This window comes from Cupressus sempervirens, chromosome 10 (assembly GCF_028749045.1).
Source record: "Cupressus sempervirens isolate cs-2001-9-10 chromosome 10, ASM2874904v1, whole genome shotgun sequence".
NCBI lineage: Eukaryota > Viridiplantae > Streptophyta > Pinopsida > Cupressales > Cupressaceae > Cupressus > Cupressus sempervirens.
This window is the reverse complement of record NC_143127.1, coordinates 778,135,106-778,157,633: the sequence shown is the minus strand read 5'-3', so window position 1 is coordinate 778,157,633 and position 22,528 is coordinate 778,135,106.

Sequence of the window (22,528 nt, the reverse complement as noted above, 5' to 3'; positions counted from 1 at the left end):
TGGTAAATAGAAGTCTAGGCAATTTGCTAAGATTTTTAGTTGGGGATAAGCCCAAGGGATGGGATTTGATTCTACCATAGGCAGAGTTTTCTTATAATAACTCTGTAAATAGGAGTATTGGAAAATCACCATTCCAAGTTGTATATGGGAGTAGCCCAAGGACTGCACCAGAGCTGAGGAAGATAGAACAAGGGGAGAGGACAAGTGCTAAAGCGGAAGAATTTACTAAACATATCAAGCATTTACATGAGGAGGTTCAGGAACACATTACCAAGATGAATCAAGAGTATAAAGCTAGGGCTGATCAAAGGAGAAGACATAAGGAATTCCAAGTAGGGGATCTAGTCATGGTGTACTTAAGAAAAGAAAAATTTCCAGCCGGTACTTACAACAAGCTGAAAATGAAGAAATTTGGCCCCTGCAAAATTTTGAAGAAACATGACTCAGGAAATGCATATGAGGTGGAGCTACTAGATGGTATTCAAATTTCTCCCATTTTCAACATTGCAGATTTAACAGAGTATCATGATGATGGTGCAGATGATGAGCTAGTGTTAGAGCCATGTCCAATTCCTACTTCTAACAAGGAGGAGATAGAAGACATTCTAGATCATCGTGTGGGTAGGAGTACCAAAAATAGGCGGTATGAAGAGTATTTGGTCAAATGGAAAGGATGACCTATTGAGGACTCAACTTGGATTTCAGCAACTGAGGTTTCCCATTTGGGATTTCCTCTACCATCCATAAACTGATAGGGTCACTTTTCAATCTACCCTGGGTGTCTGATGTAGGAGCCTCCAGAGGTATAAGGGCAATCCTGTGTCACCAAAAAAAAAATGTGCTTAGACTTAGTTTCTGTTTCATGTCTTTTCATTTTTTGGATACCCATTGCGGTCAAATAAAGGTTCCAACTCTCATAGTTCCACTATCCGTGTTTTTGAAAATCTCAAAAAAATAGGAGCATGCAATTTGGCCATCATTTTGGTGACCTAGAAGGTGTGAATTCACCAAATGAATGTAATTGTGATTGAGAGCATTCCAGAGAAAGAATCAGGTCAAAAGGCCCCACGGTTTGAAAGTTATTGCAATTTTTTGGGTTCTGGAGACCTCCTACGAATGCTTCAAAGTCAGGTTAGGGGTATTAAATGACCTCAAAAAGGGCCAAAATAATGGGGGATATTGAAGCTCATAATAGGGCTATAGAGCGCTTTGAGAGATTTCTAAAAATATAAACGGTTCATCAATCGGAGCTACGGTTAAAAAGTTATGCCTCCCAAAAGTTCGGTTACCATTTCTGGATTCTTCTAAATTTACACAGACTTCTAACGTAGCTTCTAGAACCTTCTATTTGGTCAGTGGATGCCTACTAGCACTTTCTAGAATGTACTCCTAGTCCTTAACCCTCCGAGGTCTATTTAAGGAGATTTTTGGCATTGTAAAAAGCAGTTTGGAGTGGAGTTTGAGAAGAGGTCCTGAAAGGAGAAATTATCTCCAGATTTATGCTATTGTAAGCCCTTAGGGCATGTTCTAAAGTTTATTTTATCTATAATATTTGTACTAGCTTATTTTCTCAGTTAATATAATTTTCCCTTTCTATTGGTTCCATTCTGTTCTTGGGTTGTGTCCCCATCAAAATAGTAGAATGTTTAGGAACGCTAACCATGCAAGTGATGCAAGAGCATCCAGAGGTATAAGGGAAATCCTATGTCACCCAAAAAAAATGTACTTAGACCTAGTTTCTATTTCATGTATTTTCATTTTTGGATACCCATTTGGTCCAAATAAAGGTTCCAACTCTCACAGTTCAACTATCAGTGTGCTAGAAAATCTCGAAAAAATGGGAGCATGCAAATGGGCCATCATTTTAATAACCTGGAAGGTGTGAATTGGCTAGATGAATGTAATTGTGATTTAGAGCATTCTAGAAGATCAATCAGGTCAAAAGGCCCCACAGTTTGAAAGTTATTGAAATTTTTTTGGTTTTGGAGACCTCTTAAGAATGCTTCAAAGTCAGGTTAGGGGCATTAAATGACCTCAAAAAGGGCCAGAAAATGGGGGATGAGCAAAGCTTGTCCATAGGGCTATAGAGCACTTCGAGAGCTTTCCAAAAATGTAAATAGATCATCAATCGGAGCTACGGTTCAAAAGTTATGCCTCCCAAAATTTTGGTTACCATTTCTGGATTCTTCTAGATTTGCACCGACTTCTAAAGCAGCTTCTAGAACCTTCTATTTGGTTGGTGGATTCCTACTAGCACTTTCTAGAATGTACTCCTAGTCCTTAACCCTCCAGGGTCTATTTAAGGAGATTTTTGGGATTGTAAAAGGCAGTTCGGAGTGGAGTTTGAGAGGAGGTATTGAAAGAAGAAATTATCTCCAGATTTATGCTATTGTAAGCCCTTAGGGCATGTTTTGAAGTTTATTTTCCTATACTACTTGTAGTAGCTTATTTTATTAGTTAATATAATTTTCCCTTTCTGTTCTGTCCATTTTGTTCTTGGGTAGTGTCCCCATCAGCAAGAAATAGAAGATCTCATAGCAATGAAAGTGGACGAAGAAGGCAAATTGTTTGTTACAGATGTAATAATCTTGGAGACATCGTGAAGAATTGTAGATCACTTGAAAACTAGTATAATGAACAAAGAAGGAATGTACCTATATGTTTGTTATGTGATAACTTTGGACACATAGAATTTTTTTATAGAATGGATAGAAGAATCCTAAATAGGAATCAAAACTACAGATGGAGCAACAAAAAAAATGATGACAATCTAAAGGAAGAAATGAAGGAGCAAATAGAAAAATTCAAGGAAACATTTGTAAAGGAAAAAGAACTTGGAAGTTCTCATACATTTCAGGAAGAAGTAGATGCTAATGTACCTAATAAGATAGTAAAGTCACTTATTGTCTATGACTCATCCTACCTGAATTAAGCATTCTTAGTAAAACAGCGCGTTAGTTATTAAAAATTGATGTTAGAGAGAATACCACAAGTTGCACAATTAGTAGTATATACTAGACACTAAGAGAAGTCTACAATAAAGTGCACATTACTTTATATGATTAATATAAAGTTATACAAAAAAATAAATCTCTCTATTACATAGAGACAATATTTTAAATTTTTGGTAGATAAGTATTAAATGTAAAGTATAGATTGTAAAATATTTAAAGGATGCAAATTGATTTATGAGCATCATTCTCTTGTATGGAATCTTTAGTGAAATATTGAAGAGTGATTTGATAGCTATTTGAAGTGCTGAAGGAGCTTGCAGATACACGCGATCATTGAAAGCCCTATAACATGAAATTGAGGTATTTTTTGAATTTTTTGAGCATATTTTGAGCAATGGCAATACAAGAAGTATTAGACATCAGTGATAGAACTAGATATAACTTCAAGAAACACCAATTTGTTCCTCTAATTGATGACCCTATTGGAGCATTTTCACAAGTACTAGAAAATTTTCTTCATCTTGAGGACATAAGAAGTTATATTTACAGTAAGATAGAAAGCATAGGAGATACTAAGATCCATAAAGAATTGGAGAGAATGTGCAACAATAATTTATCATTGAAACCAGAATATGCATACCTAGAGCAACTTAACCTAGTTAAGTACATTATCTATATGATTTTTAAAAGAATTCATGATGACCTTATATGGTTAGGAGATTCACTTATATGCATTCATAATGACCTAATTCACAAGGTCACTAGTTCATGCAATGAAGGATGAAATCTTGTGAACATAAAGAATGTGCACAAAGTAGTTGAACAAATCTCAACACAAGATTTGATGGTAGAAACATGAAGATTAACAACATTCAAGATGATGGAGTAAAATTCCCAAGTAAAATTCCTATGTAAAATTTTGGGTTATATGTTCAACCATGGATCTAGGATAGATTCAGTCCTAGCCAAATTTCTTAATGCAACTTATGTGATGGCAGTAAAGGGTGAAAAGTTTAATCTATGTGATATTATCTGAACTTTGTTGTTGGATAACATATCAAAGATCAAGAAGTCTAAGAGTGCAATCTTTAGTTTTGAATCCCTATTGACTCATATATTCTTCTGGGTAGTAAAGAAGTTTCCTAGTATTTCAAATTGGGATGGAAGTGAGTGTGCAATACAAACTATCACTTGAGTTTATAGATCTAAATAGGAAATAGTTAGGGACAATGATATTGATGGAATAATGAAATCATTCCAAGATACAATAAAGTAGAGGAATAGGATACCACATCCACTGATAGAAAAATATAAGGATGAAATGTGTTTCATGGTAGAAATAGATTTCACATGCATGGAGGCAGTAGTTCCTCAAGTAAAGTTCATTGAAACTATATGTTATTAAATAAAAAATGAACTAATTGAAGGCTATGTGTGGATAATTCTATACTCTAAAGTAGATTCTAGATGTCCTAGATGGGGTACATATACTGATAAGATGAAAGAAGTCAAAACAAATTTAATGGACAAGGACATTAAGAAGAAAGTAGACAAAGTAATTGATTCCATCTTAAAAGAATTAGGGATTTCAAGAAAAGAATTTGAAGAGGTGAAATGGATAGCCTTCGAGATGAAGGATAGTGGTCAAACTAAACTATTAACTCCTACACCTAGTCCAATGGTAGGACCTACTGTAGAGGTTACAGTTGTAGAGACAAGTTCGCAAACACCTATAGTGCCATATGTAGTAGTTGCAAAGTAGGAATTCCTGAGGAACCAAAAGAAAAAAAAAAAGCATCAGTGCCAAGAAAGTCTACAAGGTTTGAGAAAAAAATACCCATGTAGATCCCCTCTCTATAGAAGAGAATTAAGAAAAAAACAAGTGAAACAAGTAAGAGGAGGAAAACCCTACAGATTAGTTCCTCAAAATCTGAAGAAGAGATTGGTGATAGACTAGTAGAGCATGCAATTAAGGAAGCAAATAATTTAGTAGGAAGGAAAGAATGGAAGCCAAAGGTAAAAAATATTAAAATGAAATTAATTAATGAAAACAATTTTGTGCAATTGAATAAGCATTATGACTCAAGTACAATAATATGGATAGGAGATAGGTACAAAATGTTGTAGTTAGAAACATGATTCTAAAAGTTAAAAGGTTTGATAGCATAAAAGGTCAAATCCCTAAAGATTTGTACAATAGACTAAGAAACATAAAGAGTAGAGTAATTGAGGAAGATAAAAAAATAAGGATGAATATGGTGAAAAAGCTATGTATAGTAAATAATGAAGAAGAGTTAAAGGAAATTTTGAAAGGTATAGCACCCTTGCTAAGGAATAAAAAGAGATCCATTCTTCTTATGGGAGGAAATTATGAAGAGGCAAATATCGAAACTCAAAAGGCAATAGTCACATACATGTCTACTATGCCTAAGGAGAGTGAGAAGAGTGTGCAGTTAGGGGAGACAAGCCCTACTATGGAAGTAGTCAGTCCTTCTCATAGTACTAAGTAACTAGCTAAAGCTTCAATTCCAAGTGATTCACCACACATTGCCATTGATAGTGAATCAATGCAAGTAGATAACACTAATGTAACAGTGGATAGAACTAAAGATCCATTCAAAAAAATTGGCTCTGATATTGTTGGCAATATTGTTGACTACAGTAGCTCTACTAAAAGAGAAGAAGAGCAAGAGCAAAAGAAAGATGTATCTTCTGAGAAGAAATTTGAAACTATGTCAACTAACACTAAGGTAGCTACTACAAGTGCAGCCATAGCCATAGCAATAGTAAAATGCTCTACACCACCTACACAAGTGAAAATGGACACCATAGTAGTACAGTGAGACGATGAAGATGAAGCACAAAACCTTATATCTTGTTTGAGTAAATTCCTTGAAAAGAAGAAATTAGTTAAGTCAATTGAGAAGACTTCAACTTAAGTTTTGCACAAATTAGAGAAGAGAATAAGTTATTTTGATACATTTGTAGACATTCAATAGTAAACAAGAATTGTGTGCAAAAATTTTGACAATGAGTTTACAATGCTTACCAATGTTGCTACAATGCAAACACAGATTGAACATGATACTAATCTTCTTAATACTATGTGTACAAATATAAAGAATTATATAGAAACATTAAATATATGCATTAAGGTATTGAGGCAAAGTATGGAGAAACGGAAGTAGATATATGCTGAGTGAAACTTCGCATACCTTCACCTTCATAGTTTTGAGGAATACATCAACAAAAAGATAACTAAGCTATAGATGCTTATTGATAACTTTCTAAAACAAGATCAAAAGTTAGAAAACTTTGAGCATTCAGTGGAAGCAATTCATGATAGCATCTTGGATATACAAGTAGAAGAAGAGAAAGAACTAAAAAGATTTACTATTTTGAGAGATCATTTATCCCCATAGATTACATTGTTACAAAATTAGTTGGAGGAATTCTTGGTAGCTAAAAATTCGTATGACAAGTTTGTGGCTACACACCTGAATATAGAAGAGTTAGCCACATATGCCCTATGTGCACTAATAAGTGTGTCAGATTCACTAAGAGACAATTGGAAGAAACATCTTGCATAGTTTAAGATTGATGTTAGTGAATTTTTCTCTAGGTTTTGATGCATCTTTTAGACTTTGATAGGATTTTTTCCTTTTTTGACACCTTTTTCATTGATCTCGAAGGGGGAGAAGTAAGGAAAATTGTAATTGTAAGTTATATAGTTGTATTTTGAAGTATAATAGTAAGCTTTTCTTCAAGCAAGCTTTGTAATCAAAGTTATAAGGGATGTAATCTTCATGAATGTAATCATTTTAATATTTACTATGCTATGCATGTTATTTAATTTGATTAGTGTGAAAACATTTTTGGGATTTAGCCAATTTTCCAAAAATGTTGCCATCAATGTCAATGGGTGAGATTGTTGGCAATATGACCAATTACTCAAATAAGATGAGATATGTGGTTGTCATTTATCACAACATTTATTTTACAATATAGCTATGATTGTTTGTGATGGAAAATTGTCTAAGTATTGGAGGGTAAAAGTACAAAGCCGTGTCACCTTTCAGGTTGACTTATCAAAAAAACTAAAATTGAGTATTTCTATCTATAAATTTTTTTTTTTCAAACATATGATCTTGATAAATTTATTCTAGCTAAGTTATATATGGTTTGACATTTTTCCAATTGGAAATGTCTATTAAATACATGTTTTATACTAGTTAGTATCCAATTACTAAATAAATACAATTATTTCAAAAAACTGATGTTTCAATAACTCTTAGTATTTGTTATGATATTTTTTTAATAACATATAGAAACCATTTTATAGAGCTCCAACTCAAGAATATTCTCATATAGAGTTCATAGTGTTTTAATTAGATATAGTATATTATAATAATAAAAAATTACAAGTACATATTTTTACACTCGAGAAGATGTCAATTTTGAGAAAGAAAAAAATACTAAATCATATTTTTAAAAAATGAAAATTATATGGTTTTCTAGAGGAGAGAGTCCTATTCCAAAATCTGTAATTTTTCTTTTGGTTGGAATAGATTTATTTTAGAAAATGTCGCGGGATATGAAAACTACCAATTTAAATAAATTGAAATTTGAATTGTTATAAAAGAGAAAATATAGGTTCAAACCCAATTTTTTATTTTTTATTGTTCTAGCTACATATATTACCTATAACATAATCTAAGATCAAAGGGAAATAACTTTATTTGCATGTTGTTTTGTGGTGGGAACTAGACCCCTAATTTCTAGTATTTTTAAGCAACTAAAAGTTACCTTTAAAAAATAGGAAAATATACAATTTCTTATTCAGAATAATTATAAAAAAATATAATCCTAAACTTCATCCATTTCTACATATTTTATTTTTTTACTTCATTTTCAAATTTTAAATAATAATACTAGTTTTATATCATTGAAGGTTAACAACTATACTTTTGTTAACCTTTTCCTTTGTAAAAGGGTGACACAAGCTTGTACTTTTACCCTAGACAATGTTACAATAGTACGATGAGATTTATCAATAGTAGAAGATTCATTAAGAATATTCTCTTGTGCATTTGACTATAGATGCATGACATCATCTTGATGATGTATACTAGTGCACATGTCCATATAGACAACCAAGTTCAAGATATGAAGGAAATATCGACGCAGATACTTAACTATACAAAATAGTGCAAGCCAAGAAATTGAGTTGTATGACTTAAAGAATTATTTTGATTACTAATTTTTGATTAGCTAACTCTAAGCATGGTATGCGAGCTGACTAAAGAAGGATTTATTAATATGTTTGATATAAGAAAAGAACATAAAAGAGAAAATATAGGTCTAAACCCAGTTACTCCTTGTTTATGACATTGAGCGAACATAAAGGAAGATTATCTAATGTCTACCAATGGCTTGTATGAAGAGTTGAAAAGAAGAAGAATTGCAAAGTACAACAAGTGAACCAGTATTGTATGTATATCTATCCTCTTGAAGAACTTAATTGTATAGTAGTATGTTAGGGCACTAGGCTCTTCTTGCACACATTTGTATATGATCCACTAAATGCTAACAAGGTTGAAGCAACTCCTAACAAGGTTGAGGGTTCTAACAAGGCCTAGTCTCTTAACAGGGACTCAAGATACTATACATTCTTCATAGACTCCTAATAGAATCAATATCCTTAACCAAATTCTTTTTATAGTGAATCATCTTGTGGGTTTCATCCCCACCAAAGTTTTCCCTTGGCCAAGGTTTCGATAGTTAACAAAATATGTCATTATGAGCTCTCTGTATTTATGGTTGTTTATACTATTGAAAATTATTGGTTTACTTTCTTATGCATGTGGGAAAGTAATTAATAATATCCGGTTGTGGGCAAAAAGATTGAAAGTACTAATTCACCTCCCTTCTGAATATTATCTATTTCTAACAATCTATATTAGAGCCTAGTTATTCAAAAGAGGCTTAACAACTTGAACAAAATCCCTATGGATATGGAATAGTTGAAGAAGTGTCTTGAAGAAGCTCTTGAACAAATTGATCTCCTTACTAGTGAACGAGATGGCCTAAAGGATAGATATGAAGATGCAAAAGCTTATATTGGTAAACTAAATGATAAGATAGATAACCTAAAACAAAATGGACCTCATGAGAAAACTAGCGATGATGATATTGAAGATCTAAAGAAAGAAAATGAGATCATGAAACATGAGTTAAAATTAGTAGAACTTAAGCTAGGTCTTAAGAAAACTAGATGAAAGAGTGATTCTTAAATAAAAGCTGAAAATCTAGATCTAAGATCCCAATTAAGAAAAGTAAGATCTAAATTAGAATCTATCAAGTTGGAACCTGTAGAGTTAGAGAAATACAATATTATTATGAAAGGTGAACTGGTGTAAACCAAATAGAAACTTGAGAAATTATATACCAACAATGAAAAGATGGAAGAACAAATGTCTATACAAAGACCTAATTATGATAAAACTAGACTTGGATTCTTTCTTGGAAAATCCACCAAGAAATCTATCAAGAAAAAAGAAACTGATCCTCTTGATGTCAAGGAAGATTTAAAAATGAGAAAATATGATGATACATCTAAAGATAAAGAGAATGTTACTCACTCTAAGAAATCGAAAGATTCTGATCAAGATGATAGAAGAAAGGAATCTCATGCCAGATGTGATGAACCTAAACATACTAGAGGCAATTGCAAAGGTAAGTCTTTTAAACCTATTTCAAATTTTTACTGTCATAATTTTCATGCATATGGACATAATGTAGTAGATTGTAAGAAACCTAAATTTTATAATGATAATGCAAATAGTTGAATGCTTAGGAACACTAACTATGTAGGCAACAAAAGAAGATCTCATAGTAGTGAAAGTGGAGAAAGAAGAAAATTTGCTCGTTACAAATGTAATAAGCTTGGACACATCACAAAGAATTGTAGAGCACCTGACAACTAGTATAATCAACAAAGAAGAAATGTACCTGTATGTCAATTATGTAATAACTTTGGAGACACAACAAAGTTTTGTAGAATGGGTAGAAGAAACCTAAATAGGAATTAGAAATATAGAAGGAACAATAAAAAGAAATGAAGGAGCAGACAAAATAATTCAAGGAAAATTTTGTAAAGGGAAAAGAAATTGTAAATTCTCATACAGTTATGTAAGAAGTACATTCTAATTTACCTACTAAGATAGTAAGGTCACTTATTGTCTATGACTCATCCTTCCTAGATTAAGAATTCTTAGTAAAATATTGTGTTAGTTAATAAAAATTGATGTTAGAGAGAATAAAAGTTATGTAGCTAGTAGTATATACTAGACACTGAGAGAAGTCTATAGTAAAGTGTGCATTTCATGATATGATCAGTATAAGGTTATGTAGAAAAATAATCTCTCTATTACATAGAGACAATATTTTAAATTTGTGGCAAATACACATTTAACGTGAAGCATAGATTGTAAATAATTTAAAGCACAAAAATTGTTTAATGAGCATCATTCTCTTGTGTGAAATCTTAAGTGCAATATTGAAAAGTTATTTGATAGCTATTTGAAGTGCTGAAGAAGCTTGTAGATACGCATGATCACTAAAAGCCCTAAAACATCAAATTGAGATATTATTTGATTTTTTTGAGCATATATTCAGTAATGAAAACACAAGAAGTGTTTGATATCAGTCATAGACCTAAATATAACTTCAAGAAACACCTATTTATTTCTCTACTTGATGACCCCATTGGAGCATTTTCACAAGTACCAAAATATGTTCTTCATGTCAAGGACATAAGAAGGTATATTCACTATGAGATAGAAAACATAGTAGATACTGAGATCCATGAAGAATTTGGGTTTAGGAACTTTCCAAAATCCATGATTGATTGAAATCAGTGCTCTACAATAAGCTATTATTTCATTCCTCCCTTTTCCTAGTTTTCATTGACCTTTTCTACCTTATAATCATAGAATATTAAATTCACATTATTAAAGAAATGTTCGCAAATATTTACCTTGAACTGTATAAACTATTTTCACTTCGTATGATCATGTATCATTGGATTTTTTACCGGTTTAGACATTCACATAGTCTCTATTTCACCTAGTAAATACTCTATTCTTTGTGCTATCATTCAATGTTATCTCTTCTCATCTATAACTATGTAGCTCAATTTAATATCTTTTCTTCGGACATTGTATCTAGCTTGGTAATGCTTCTTCTTAATATATATATTAAAATACTCAATAATTACTAAGCTCAAGTATAATTTTAAATCTCATTCATCTCTTCCTTCTTTTCTTAGGAAATTTTGTGACTTAATTACTATGCTCATTTTTAGTTGGATATTTTTATACTAATTGGTATTATGATTATATATGGGAGTAACATTGTCCCCCTTTAACATTAGTGACAAAAAAATATACACAAAAACAAATACAACTCTCTATATGCATATACTTTTTGGCATGACCTATATTTCAAAATATTTTTCAAAAGTAATTTTATTTTCTCTACTATATCAACTCCTAGTAACTTCGTAAATAAACATAATAAAAATAAGCATATAGAAAAAAGTATATACTTTACCCATTTTTTGGATGCCAATGTAAAAATAGGTTGAAACAAAGTAATAATTACATTGGATGCAATCCAAAGTGATCAAGAAAATCATTGTGATTCTTTAGTATTACTTCCAATGTACTATCCCAATTGGACTTGATTAGGTCAATAATCTTCTTTTCTATCCTTAGTTTGGTAGTGAGATCTATCATGCGATAAAAAATAGATAAGTTCAAGGAAGCTACGAGATTCTTTGAAACTTTAATATGATCTTGCATACTCTCTTCTTGTAAGAAATATCACTCGGTAAGTTGAAGACCTTATCACTTAGTGAGTTGAAGCTATAGATAAGTTGATGACCTATAGGAAATATCACTTGGTTATAGTGCATGGATGATGTACTTGGATCTATTTCCAATTCACTAGCACTTTCCTTCATATCATCACTAACCTTTTGAAATTTTCTTTTGACTTCACTTATTAACTGGGGAATGCAACAAATTTTTTGAAACAATATTAAAAAATTCTTCACATTTTTTCCAATCTAGTAACATAGGTGGACAGAGGGACTTGGTGTATAGAAATTTCACTAGCAATTTTATCCAACACTTGTTGCTCGAATCTCTTCTCTGCTCTCTCCATAAGCTTTGATTGTCTATCAATTTTTGGTGCATTAAGCTTGTCCAATTTTTATGAGTTGATAAAAAATGGTTGTCTTCTCATTCAATAGAATATCTAGAAAAACATCTAGCAATATGTCCTTGACATCATGTAGCACTTTTTTTTGTTTATGCTTCCTTCTTAGTTGTTTTTTCTTAGATTTTTTAGCACATAACTTGGTATATATTTCCATTTTCTCTTCATATAAAGAATTTGGATCTTAGTCTAGTATAAAAACCACTATATGTAGTGTTATAGGGTTAGACATGATTTCTTATGCTTCCTTCTTATTCTTCTTTGACTTCTTTCCCTTTGAATCTATAATTTTTATGCTTAGTGATAATCTTTGTGGCATAGCAACTTAGAATTTTAGATATCTCTATTCAATTCTAGTGTCTTTATTTGATTCATATCCCTTTTTTTGTGAATAAAAAACAATAGAAACTATAGTAAGTGCTATAGAAGGCTCTAACTCTAAGATGATTATTTCAATCATTATGCATACTTGGACAAGCTTGTGCAATATGTCTCCAGTACGTCCCCAATTGCATGAATAGAAGTCCACAAATACAAGCTCAATGCTCCTACATACTATTTTTTTGACTACCTTGGGATGCTCTTGCTTCAATTTCCCACTTGAATTTGAATTTCTAAGTGACAATGGTTTAGTTTTTTAGATGTGTTTAGTTCAGTTGTGTGTTTTCAATAATAATAGTGAGGAATTGTCTAACTTTTGTACTCTAGAGTTTTCCTACTTTAAGAAAACCAGTGTAATTGGACCAAGATAAATTTAAGAAACCACATATAAAAATCAATGGAACTACATTTAGAAATACTAAGTTTGACAGCCTAAGAAATCTTCATACAATATTTTTTTGAATTCTTGTATGTAAAATTACCACAATCATTGTCTCCTTATTTCTATAAATTAGATATTATTAGTTAAGTGTAATGTCCCACCATGTGACCCAAAAGAAGTTAACCTAAATTTTTACTAAGTTTGACAAACATTTTTTTTTAAGATAAAGATAAAACAATAGATATAATGTAGCAGAAGAAATTAACATAGACTCATACATCAACAACACAAAAAATGTTACAACTCTTAAGGGTCTCATGAAGATGAATCACATTTAATTTTAATTAATACTAAATCCAAAATATAATAAATCCACATAATAGAATAATGTATCAGTATGATTTCATTTAAATAATATATAGTCATCTTAAATGCGACTTGGCAATAATCATAATGCACCTTCACCCATCGTATAGGTCACAAGGTATGAAGAGTTGAAAGAATATACAACATAAAAATAGATTACAACAACATCTCATAAGATTCATGAAATCAAATACAATACAAAAGGTATAACCATCCATCATAGAAATACAAGATCGGATAGAAAGGAACATTTGGACAAACACATCCAGTAATGACATCCAATGGTGGAATCTCAATAATATAAGAAAAAGAACTACTACCCGACCTTGTGGAACCCAAAAGGGCCCACTCCCACCATGTTGAGGGGATAAAATCAAGTCACAACTAGGATAATAAATTCACAAGTCAAAACCAACACCTGTGTTCAACGAATCACCTGAAAGAAAACTATCTCAAAGGGTACAAAGACACTAGTATCAACTAATGCTGGAGGTAACATAAACACATAGGGAATCTATTATGCATTTGGTCAACTGTCATCATGTGAGCCAACTCTAAGGTTACTTAGCTACTCTTTTAATCCTTCGACCCCCTAGTGACTCTATGTGGCACTAGTATCCATTTGTACTAACAAGGACTACTAATGAGTCATCACTAAGGCTACTCAGCCAGTCTTTTAATCCTATAGCCCCCTAGTGACTTTTTGTAGTACCACTACCATGTTAATTAATTTTAAACCCATTTAATGAAATGTTATGACTTATTAAATAACCTACAATAGGTTACCTAATAGCCTCTTTAGGGCCTCAGCCTCCATTACAAGTCACTTCCCAACATGACATATAGATAACATACCCTAAGCTGAGTAAAATCAATAGATCACAAAAGAACACATACCATACACTAGTTCTTAAACAAGCAACTAATAAGTACTAAAAATCATTGATCATAATCACAGATTCCACCAAAATGATCATCCTAATAGGATTGATCCCAAAATCTAGTACACATAAACCAATTCCATGTCACAACATGACATCACCTAAAACAAATCATACAAACACCTAAGTCCTATATAAGTGACTAGAAAGAAATTTGAATAGAACTAATCAAAGACTCAAAGGTTATATCAGAAGGAAATAACAATCAATAGATTAAAACACCTCAGAGCATACAAGACACATTACCATGGTTATTTATAAAAGATAATATACAATGCATCATCATGACATCACAAAATAGAACTCTTGAGCATATAGTAAACATCCTAATATGGTCAAAGTACTAAGTCAACCTAACACCCAAAAATAAAATCACATGTCATAATACATACAAAAGTTACTTTCACAATATATTAGGTTTTGAAAACACGCCAACTCCATTTTCACTTATAGGATTCAAGTTTTTAGTTTCGTTATGCTTTCCAATCTCAATTTAAGTTTCAATTTTCATTTCTCTAATTTCCAAATTCACTAAGGCTTTCTGAGTTCAACAAAATTATACACCTTTTCCAAATCACAATTCACAATTTCACGTCTCTCCTAGGATTATAAAGAAAAATTAAATAATTATTAAATAATGATTAACAAATTCTTAATAGCATAATAGAAGATTACTACCACCCATTCAAAATTTACAGCTCTAATTTATTTTAATAATAATTTAATTAAATATTATTAAAATTCAATAATAATTTTTACTTCCCAAATACATTTTAACAATTAAATATTTCATTTAAAAGAGCATTATGATAATCATTAAATAATCAAAGATTATAATTGTTTATTTATTAATATGATAACTTTTATTAAATTATTAATAACATAATTCTTTATTTAATCATAAATAATTATTATTAATTATTAATAATGATAATAATATCATTAAAATTTAATTGTTAAATTTAATAATATTTAATTATATATTAAATAATATATACTAAAATTAACATAAATTAGATTTAATAAAATCAAATAAAATAAAACATTTAACATCATAACATACGTTTATAGACCGCCATCTTAAAAGGCAAGATTGTCCAACAGAGTACTACTATCGCAGAAGTACCTGCTACTACTATAGCAATACTATTACCATAGTAGTAATCACCACCCACGATAAAGGATGTGAGGGAAAGAAAGTATGGTGGGGGGATGGTGGCCCCCATCCACTCAAAATTAATATTTTTATTAGTGTGTGTATATATATATATATATATATATATATATAAACAAAACAACAACCCCCCCAAAGAATTTTTAATATATGTAATAATAAAATTACACAGTAATTATAAATTACTTTCTGTATGTATGTATGTATATATATAGGATAAAATTTCCAACTTAAACCTAGTAGAGAAATATGGACTAAATAGTTAAAATCAATAAAACAACCTTGGTTATTATTTCAAAACCCACAACTCGATTTAACAATCCAAAATAACCCTTCAAATCCATTGAGCAAGGGTTTCAAAACTAAATTCATTTATTGATATTTTCAAGAAATGAAGAATGATAATTTCAATATGAGGGTTTCAAACTCTCAAAGCATAAACATATATTTCTCAATGAAAGAACAATAAGTTTGCATACAAGATTTTCAATTCAAATAAAATTATGAAACAAAAATGCAATAGACAGGAAGAAGATGAGAATTCAAAGAGTGAAAACCATAGTACAAATAAACCTTGAGATCCTACTTGGATTTGATGCTAAGATGACAACTGCACAAAACACACAACCATTCTCTTTTTTTGAAAACCTTCGCCTTTGAAATTGCTCCTCCAAAACTAGGTTAACAAAAAATAAACTCTAAATTGCTAATAAAGAGTTCTACCCTAAATTTGGGGCTTTGATTGTGCAATCACTAGAGAGAACTCAATGATCATTATATATTTATATTTAATTATCTTTTACATTTTCATGCACACATTTTACAATATAAAATATCCTTATTAAATTTATTTGTTTTCTCTTTTTAATTAATTTATTATATTTTGATTTCATGCATAATCTTTATGTAGTTTAACTAAAATAAATATTATTAAGTTATGTTTTCTCTCTCTTATTAAATCATGAGATGCTTTAATAATATATTTATTAATTCAAGTTATAATATTATTTAAAGTTTATTATTTTAAAAAAACTCTTAACTAAATTATTATTAAATTCAGTAAATATAAATATACCAAAAATAGAACTTTAATATAATCGTTAAATTTAAATGTTTTATTTAATTAATTTGTCAATTAATTAAATATAATTAAATATCAAATTTATTTATAAAATTTCCATTAAATGTTTTTTAATTTAATTTAATTATAACTTAGAATCATCACATACCCACAAAATAAAAAATGACAACTCAATTGAAGAAAAAGGACAAAATCAAACTCCAGGGTCAAAATCATGAATTCATACATCACTTGATGAATTCAGAAACGCAAAACTAACTCATATACTTGTCCTACTTTCTAGAAAAATTGGCTTAGGGATGAGGATTTGGACTCAAGTGTAAGGTCCCTCCTCGCATGTACTTATTACATATGAATTTCTCTGTCAAATCTGTTGTACGAGATTTGAATGGATATAGAGTAATGTAGTAGGTTTTAGATGTCCTAATGGTAATTGAGATTAATAGATATATCCATGCTTTAATACTTAAAGATTAGAGAACTACTATGTTGTCTTGACTAGTTAAACATTAATTTGCACTAACAATAATACAAGGCATTTCACTTAATGATAATGTTATTGATTGTGTTACCTTAATGATTAGGATTCTATGCATTTAGATAATTCAATATTCACTATTGGTGATGTTATGATGTTTAGGTATATGAATGCCTAACAATGTTTATTCTCATACTTAATCTGAATTAATGAATAAGTTATATGTCATATTGATTATGTAATTACTGATGATTAAATGTGAGTAGAAATGAATTAAATAATTAATTAATTGAACTATTATGTTTTTAGTTATGTGATTTCCCTTATATATATATATATATATATATATATATATGCATGCACGAGATTTTCTTGAGCTACTGATGTGTGCAATGAGTGTGCATGATATTTATTTGTAAGGGAATCTAATGGAGGAATGGAATTGATCCCTATGTGCCATTTGTGGAAACTTTTTTGTTCATATTTTTATTCGTATTGTGAGATGTATGAATGTATCTTTCCATGATCAGTAAATGTTAATGTTTTGTAATTGTGTTCTTATAGTGTCACTTGACACTCATGATTTTTTCATATGTATTCTAGCAAGCAAGCTAGGGTTATCTGTGTAACCTTTGGACCTAATTCGGATTAAGTTAGTGTCATTTTTTTTGCTAATTTGTTTCTTAATCAAGTTTAGTCACCCCTAATCCGGATTAGTACTTAATCTACATTTTTGGACTTCTTAGATGGTCGTAATTATTTCCTAGCTTTTGTTTGGTCCCAAACCTATTCCTAAGACTTTAAAACATAAAATATTTATGCCCATAGGTTATGGGTATGGGTTGGGGGTCTTTTCCAACCCCTAAGCCCCTTTTATTGACTTTTGAGATCACTCAAAAAATCTCTTTTTTCCTTTGTGCAAAAATTGACTATGGCTACCATGAGTTGCATCCCCTCACCTCCACTTAGTGATTAACCATAGTGTGGGTTGAGTTAGAAACTTTTATATTCGTAGGTGGGTGGGAGAAGTTATTGCTCCTTTTGGTGGTTGAGTTTGAGGCTTATTTAGAGGCCCTTCTTGGAGTAGTTTATGTTGTTACCCAATCTCTACTTTTAGAGAGGAGTCTTAGAAAATTGAAGGCAAGGAAGGGAAAATCTCTACTCAAATTTTTCATTTTCCATTACCTCTTTGTGAAGGTAGGAGTTTTCATCTCCCTTGTTCAATTTTTCATGCTTGTTTCATGCTTATGCTATGGTGTTGTTATTTGGATGCTTGTATGTATGTTGGGTATGTTGGGAAGGATTGCAACCATGTTTTTTTGAATGTTTTCCTTTCATGTTTATGTTTGTACTTTGATGTTTTCTTGTATGGGTGTTTTGGTATTCCTCACCCTTGGATAGGGTAGAAGTGACCAATTTTGAGAAAGGTCTTTTAAGTTGGACTCCAACAGTGTAGAGTCTCTTCTTAGGACAAGAAGAGGGAGAGAGGGTAGGGTGTTATGGGCCCCTACCTTTCAATACAAACCTTGTATGAGTTTTGGCATGTTAAAATGGAACAACGAAAGTTCTTGAATTATAGCCCCGATTGGGCATCTATTTGGGTGTTGTGTCTGACATCTCCTATTGGAAAAATCCACCTTTCCCTAGTTTTGATTCATTGTGAATCCTGTTGTGTAAACCTAGTAGAAATATGCATGTTTGATTTTGTCTCTTGGTCATGTTTGTTTGACACCTGATTAGATTCTGTTCCCTTAAAATTTTTAGAAATGTATTGCAGAAAATGATATGGATCCCTTGATAAGGGACATGAAGGAAATTATTTGATTGTTGAAATTCAGGATTGAAATCCTATGAAAATTGTATTTAATAACTTTTTTGTAATAGAATGAAGCTGGGTTTTCTTCCTGGTTCTTTCCCAGCTGTGCCTTTGAATTATGTTACAAATAAAATAGTGGTTGAGTATTATTGCTTCTCATGAGATTTAATCATAGTTTTCAGTTATATGGTTAAAATGATGATGTTTCACTCTTCCTATAGTAATTGTATGTTTGGTAATCATACTCATTTGATTGAAGTTAATTAGGTAACATAGTGATATATATCAATCTATGCAATTTAAGATTAAAATATGTTAAAAAAAAGTTGCTTTTGACTTGTATTTAAATTTTGTAATTATTACATGAATGTGAGGAAGATAATTAATTCTAATTAAATTCTTGTGTATTACATTTAATTTGATTATCACAAAAAATAAATCAAAAAAAAAAAATTGTTAGTATGTTCATGCCATATATTATGGGCATGACATCAAGAGTTATCTCCCCGCTTATACCATTGAAATACTATGATAGAGTATGCTCATCCTGGCAATTCAAGGAAAAATAAGCAATGGTAGGAAGTGGTTCATCATGTAGATCCTGACTAGCAGGTGACTATAACACTCTTCCTCTACCACATCAAAAATGTCAAACATAAAGAAAACATACATGCACACCATACACATGCAAGTATGGGGTAAGTATCCATGGAAATTCCATAAAAATTATTCGTCTAATTAACATCATTAAATAACTGAAAGTCATAAATGAACATGTATATCATCATCAAAAAAATCATGAAATAACTTAAATAAGTAGTACTAAAGTAACTCAACACATATATTAATTGACTATGAAATGCAATTAATCAATTATGATAATCCACCACCACTAATCATATATTATAATAATAGAATAGGCCTAAAAGAACCAGGTTAAAGAAAATTAGAAAAGTCAACTAGGGGTAGTCATTACATTAATGGGAATAACCCCTTAAATTCATGATATCTTAGCAATGTGTTAGAAGTAGAGAGTTAATTTTAAAGCTAGGAAACTAATTTTTTTTGGATAAAGTGGGTAAGCTCACATTTGGACTCAATTATCTGTCAACAATAGAAGCAAATTTGGATTTGGTACAAAAAAAATCAAGTGTCCACTCGAAATCTTAAAATCCTACAAAGTGGACAAAGAAAGAAAAATTCATGAGAACTTGGTCTAAAGTAAATTTCTCATAGATTAAAACAAAAATAATAGAGTATCCCATCCAGGCCAAATTTTATTTTGTACAATCACATGACCTTTCTGTTACAAATTCTTTAGAATAACTAAGAATGGGGGGGGGGGGGGGGGGGGGTGTGAATCAATTATTCAAGGTCCAAATGTCCTATTAAAATGTTTTCATTAAGTCAATTGAGCCTATTAAACTATTTATGCACCCAAGCTTAAACTTTTCCTACTTAGCAAGTTACTATAAATTGACATGCAAGAATAACACATAAAGAATCAACACATAACATAGTGTTTTATGTGGAAACCCAATTTGGGATAAACAACCAGTAACATGCTACTCAATTCTCACTCTTTTGAAGTGATGCCTTGTGAAAGGCCTACCTTGTTAGAGGCTACAACACACTGTTAAATGTGACTTGGTTAAAGGATTTAACCACTTTGTTAGAAGTGGGCTTGGTTAGAGGACTTTAGAATATTCACTTGGAATGCCACCTTGTTAAAGGATTTACAAATGGTTGTTTAGCCTACCTAGGTCCATACTATTTTACCCTAGCTTGTAAAATTATTGGAGAGTAACAACAAGGGCTTTTAACTTGATACAACTCACAACTTGTAGATTTTAGATCTCTATTTAGCTCATAACTTTGCCTGGCTTTCAATCTCTATAGATCTTGATACCTTATCCTCCTTTCAAGCTTTGTCTCCCTCAGTCTCCATGCTTGATGTACCAATTCCATCTCCTCTATGACCACTTATTGAAGTAGAGTCTCTATGCTTTATTCTTTCTTCTACTTGATGCCTTCCCCTTGACACCCTTCAACCACTTCTCAATTTGGCACACTAACAACTCTAGCTTCTTGGCATATGACTCCTTAAATAGAAGTATGGAATTGCTTTGCCCATTTGATTCTTCCCTCCTTTAATTTTAGTTCGAATGGATTAGGTAAGATTTATTGAATCTAACCCACATCTTGTTCCTTCTAGAAACATCATGAAGGATCCTCTTGAATTTTCCTAAAAATAGTTTATCTAAATTTCTATATCACCAGATCATCATCCTTATCCTCCAATTGGTTTACAAAATTCAAGATAACAACCTTGTTAGCTCAGATTTGGTGAATCTCTAACATTTCACATAATGCATTAGCTCAACACTATTGAAATTTTGGTGCTCGACACATACTATGTTACTTGGTATCAACTTCATTTTAATAATGCTTGGCACCTACTATGGATTCACTTGGCATCCTTTAAGTTTTATGATGCTCGACACTAATTGAAAATCTACTCGGCTCAAACTAGTTTTCTCAGCACTCACTAATGAACTTAGTTAAGCTTTTTAGACAACCTTATTGCAACTTATTCTTCCAATGTTTCTAAGTGTGACCAACCTATGTATCTTCAAGTATATTATCAATACATCATTTTACCATTGTCTTAACTGATACTTGCGCTTCATTACAAAACCATAACTCAACCTTTCCCTTAGGTGCTTTTGTTACATCTTGTTGTTTAAATCCTCTTCATCAATCAACTAAGTGATTGTACTTGGATCTTATAAGAAATTGTCATTCTAGCAAATAGAAAGTTTGGCATCAATGACAAAACAATGATTGAAAACATTCTTTATCAAACATCTTCCTTCTTTGCAATGATCTCCCTCTTTGATAGTATTAATTTTCAATCAAATTTCTAAGAATCTCCCTCTTTGGCATTGATGGAAAATGAAACTAATCAACAAAGTTATCAAAATGCTAACTAGGTTAAAATAGTAAACCAAATGCCAAAACGAAAAATGTGTTACCATCAGTTTTCACAACTCCCTCTCTTATCTATTATCCTTGCACATCTCCTTCTTAGCCATTGTTTCCTCTTTCTACTATATCTTCCTGAACATCCTTTTTCTCCCTCTTTTCTATGTCTTACCATTGTTCACTTTGATCTTTTACTGCTCCTAACTCTTTCTTACATTACTTCTCCCTTTGTATGCATTGATCATGTTTTTCTATTCTTCCCTTGACCAAATTGCTACTTTTCCCTCTTTGAAAAAAATGCCAAAGATACATTATCTTAGCATCTTAGCATGCAACTATAGCATTTGTAGGTGCTCTAATTTCTCCCTCGATCACCTCGCTTGTGACTGATTTGGAACTTCATCACTTTAATCAGTTCAAGCATCATCCTAAAGTAAATATCCTCTGCATCAATTTGTAATATTTCAACAATCAATTCATTTATTGCAGGGCAATCTTTGCTATTACTTAAGTAGCCTTCACTAGGGGTATCACCCCTAACTTACTTCTAAGATACTCAAAAGCATCTTTAGATAGTGCTTTTGTAAAGATGTCAAATGTCTATTACTTTGAGCTGACATATTCTATTCTCACCTACTTTTCTTCCACCAATTATCTTACATAGTGATACTTAATTGCAATATGCTTT